The 3,880-nt window shown below is 48.1% G+C and overlaps 1 non-coding gene across 1 annotated transcript; it reads right to left on the bottom strand.

Moving 5' to 3' along the window:
• Positions 1-1,039: 1,039 nt before the first annotated feature.
• On the bottom strand, positions 1,040-1,112 carry TRNAE-CUC (transfer RNA glutamic acid (anticodon CUC)). The gene has a single exon. It is a non-coding gene; the product is annotated as a tRNA-Glu (tRNA).
• Between the last annotated feature and the right edge of the window lie 2,768 nt (positions 1,113-3,880).

The raw sequence follows: 3,880 nt of genomic DNA, 5'->3' as shown, positions 1-3,880 counted from the left end.
GGAACATGCTAGACCTGAGCCTACTGCGAAACCACGAAAATGAATGGACATCCTTTGCTCTCAGCTAACATGACGTTTCTTTACCAATGACAGCTTTAGCCCTGCCTATTCTTCTCGCCTCCTAGGTAAAAAGGACTGAAACACAACCACCCAAAGGCCCCTGCTTCTCGGCAGCACCCAATCTAGAATTCCTTAAGCTCTCTCCAAAATCCTATCACAAGGCCGTCCCAACTCCCTCTTACTGAGATGCTCCACGGTTCCGCCTGATGCGTGCTCTCCCGTGTTGCAGCAAGTTAATGCGCCTAACTTTGTTTATGGCTGTGTTCCTGGTGGTTTGGGGACATTGGGCTTTTCCAACATATTTCTCAGAATTAAAACATGGATGAGTGAGGTCGGGGAGAAATGTCAAAGGATGAGGTAGAAAGATAAACCCGGAGAGCCTCTGGAAAATCGGATGCTTTAAACATAGAAGCATCTCTTACGAGCTCGCTCCCGCCATAAGCATTATTTCGTCTAATCTTCTTACTAACCCCATAGACTATTTTCATTTCCCTCTTATAGACGATGAAGGTGCAGCTCTGATTGCTTAAGGGGCTTGCCTGGCCTTCTCTAGCTGGCAAATAGAAGACCCAGAGGCCAGAAGTCTTCCTATATCAAGCCCAGCGTTGGTGCTTTGCTATAAGCCTAATCTGGGGTCTGTAGGAGGAAGCCCCTGTGTCATCTGCTTCTCACTCTTGACAGTGCCGTGAACTAAGATGAGTGGGTTCCTCCAGGACATGCCAACCACATGGTCAGAGTCAGTGTCAATGTCGAGGAAGGGGTTTTGGCAGCTGCAGTCTCTCCACATTCAGACAGACACCAACTCATAAAACCAGGCTTCAACCCCATCTGGTAAGAGGGATGCAGATTTTTTTTTTTTTTTAGGCAAGGGAGTAAAGAGTTTATTAAGAAACAAGAAAATGAGAAAAGTACGTGGTCTGAGGCAGGAGCCTTGGGCATACTGCAAGGTGAGTTGCCTAAATTACTATCTTTTATTTTTAGGAGGTACTGGGGATTGAACCCAGGACCTCATACATGAGAGGCAGGTGCTCAAACCACTGAGCTACACCTGCTCCCTTGGATGCAAATTCTGCTGCTGGCCCTGCAAAGGGAGTTGATGGGCAGAGAGACACTGTGCTGACTCTTTCAGTTAACTCTAAGCTTCACACCCTGGACTCCACCTTTGCTTTCTGAAGCCTTCATTTCTATGGAGAGAATGGACAGAAGGGGACAACCTCATCGAGATTTCCTAAAAAGTGTCTGCACAGAGGGTTGCGGGCCTCACCTGCCTTCATGGAGCTCCTCTCTGAGCTTTGAAGAGGCACTGTACCCATGAAACGCTGCTGGCCTGCGTCCCTGAGGAAGAGGGGACACCTGTGGGGGTGCGTTGTGGAAAGCTGAAACGGCAGAGGAAAGGGAGGGCCGGAGAACTTGGCAGCGTGCTCGGTGCTTTACAGAGGTGTGGGAGCCCATTAGAATTGCATTTTCTTTTCACAGGAGAACTGTCACGTAGGGACAGCAGGCAGTTTGAGAATTTTGGAAGGTGAAAGGTGGGTCCATCTTTGGGGCAAGCATCTCTTGTTTTGGGAAAATCACCAGGATGAGCCCTTGGGTAGAAAAAGTAAAACAAGTACCCAGTCATACTTCTTGGAGAAAATGGTGATGGTGCCCCAAGTCTGTCTATCTGTCCTTTCAACAGATTGAGAGGGTGGGTTCTGTCTAGCCATGGAAATATGGTGTCCTTGAAGAACTAGGGAATGAATTATAGATTCGCACAGATCTTTGAAGTTGCTGACATGATGTGATTTCAGGCTGAATAATCCTGGCTGTGGGAGACGTGTCTGTCAGCTACTGCAATGGTCTTGCCTGACCTTGGGGGGCTCTGGGCTTTCCCTGGAAGATTGATGTCATCTCACTGTCAGCCATCCCCGGGGTGGAAAATGAGCTGACTTCGGGGTGCAGGGAGGCGGGACCTCTTCTTCTTGCTGGGTCTGCAGCTCTTGGACTGCGGGCGGGAAGGGTCTGGGGCTTCTGCTGTGAAGTGCTCAGCTGACCTGCCCCGTGGTGCCTGCCCCGAGAAGAGGTCACTCGGGGAGCCCAAGAGCAACAGTGCCCGAGGCAGCATACGTCTCCTCTCTGTGTTGTCCCTGTTCTCCCACAGGTGCCCGGGGAAGTTGTTTTAAACACCATGATCTTGTCTCAGCAACTTGACAATGAATGTCTTGTCCTTCATCACCCCACACCCCTGGCATCCTTGTGATGATCCTCCAGGGGACACGTACCTGCCCCAGGGCACTCACGCTGCTCTCCTCTGTGCCTGGGATGTCCTTCGCCGTAGTCCCATGCCTGTCCCCTTGCTTTCTTTAGGCGTTGCTTCTCAGTAACACCTGCCCTGACCACCCTGTCTAAAATTCTAACTCCCTGTGACCCTTGCTGTACTTTTTTCTCCTTAGCACATATCCCAAACATAATATGCTCTGCTTACGAGAGCAAAGAAAATTTTTCTGTCTTGGTCATGGCTATAAGCCTGAACATTTAGCACAGGGCCTGACAAACAGTAGGCGCTCATTAAATATTTGTTGAAAGAATGAATTTCTTCTATTTCTATTTTACTTGGAGTTTTGTTTCATCACTTTCATCATTTATTGATATGATCACATTTTTTTCCCTTGAATTTATTGATGTAACGAATTATGTTAATTGATTTCCTGGTGTAAATCTGGGTATTATTAGAATAAATCCGACTTGATCATAATAACATTTTGCCAGCTTTCATTTGCTAGTGTTTCATTTTGAACTTTCATATTTGCTTTCATAAAAACGATTGGCACACAGTTTCCTTTTCCTAAGCGATCTGTACCAAGTTTTGGTACTAAGATAACGCGGGCTTCATACAATGAACTGCAGCGCTTTATCTTTTTCTGTGATCTGGAAGAGTTTAATTAATGTCGGAATTATTTGTTCTTTAAAGGTTACATAGAACTTAGCTGTGAAACCATCTGTTCCCGGTGCCTTTTATAATGGTAGATCTTTAATCACCTTTCTAGTCTCTTCTGTGGTAATTAGCCTTCACATTTTCTACTTTTCTTTGGGTCAACTTAGGTCATTTATATTTTTCTAGGTAAATATCCATTTCTACTAGACTTCCAACTTAGTTGCCCAGAGCGGGTGTAGAATTCCCTTGTAATCCTTTCCTCTCCAGTGCATCCACAGTTAGGCCTCTTTCCTAGTCTTAATTCTGCTTGTTTTTCTTTTCTCTTTCTCTCCCCCTTCATCAGACCCCTGACAGATTTGCCTGACCTTGGCCTTTGGAGAAATAGGCCTGTGGCCACCCCTGGAACACAATGGGTCATGGAGAGAGCGGAGCCTGGAGGGGCCGGGTGTGAGGCAGCTTAAGCCGGCAGCAGCAGCGGGAAGGCGGGCCACGCGGGTGGCGCCTGTGGCGGGGCTTTGAGTCCTGCTCCTTCCACCTGCTGGTCGGGTGGCTTTGGCAGTGCACTTCACTTCTCTGCACGCTGCTTCCCTTATCTGTGAAACGAGGATGAGAGCAGTGCCTGCCTGGCACGGTGTCAAGGAGGGCTAAATGGGTGCCTATATACAAAGCACTTGGCACACCATACCTGACCGGTAGCAAATGTGCACAAAACTTCAGCCGTCACTATGGCAGGACAGGGCTGGTGGAGGAAACAAGAGGCCACCAGGATCTCAGAATCCCTGGAGAATCCTGTAAGATGAATGAGCTCTGAACCCTCAGGCTGCAGCTATTTGGAAGGAGCTGTGATTTGGGTCCTAAGGGGAATGGGAGCTTCCTCTGTGGCCCCGAGCTAGTTAGATCAGGGTC

Source organism: Dasypus novemcinctus, chromosome 11 (assembly GCF_030445035.2).
Source record: "Dasypus novemcinctus isolate mDasNov1 chromosome 11, mDasNov1.1.hap2, whole genome shotgun sequence".
NCBI classification, from domain to species: domain Eukaryota; kingdom Metazoa; phylum Chordata; class Mammalia; order Cingulata; family Dasypodidae; genus Dasypus; species Dasypus novemcinctus.
This window is presented reverse-complemented; position numbering and strand designations above follow the sequence as displayed.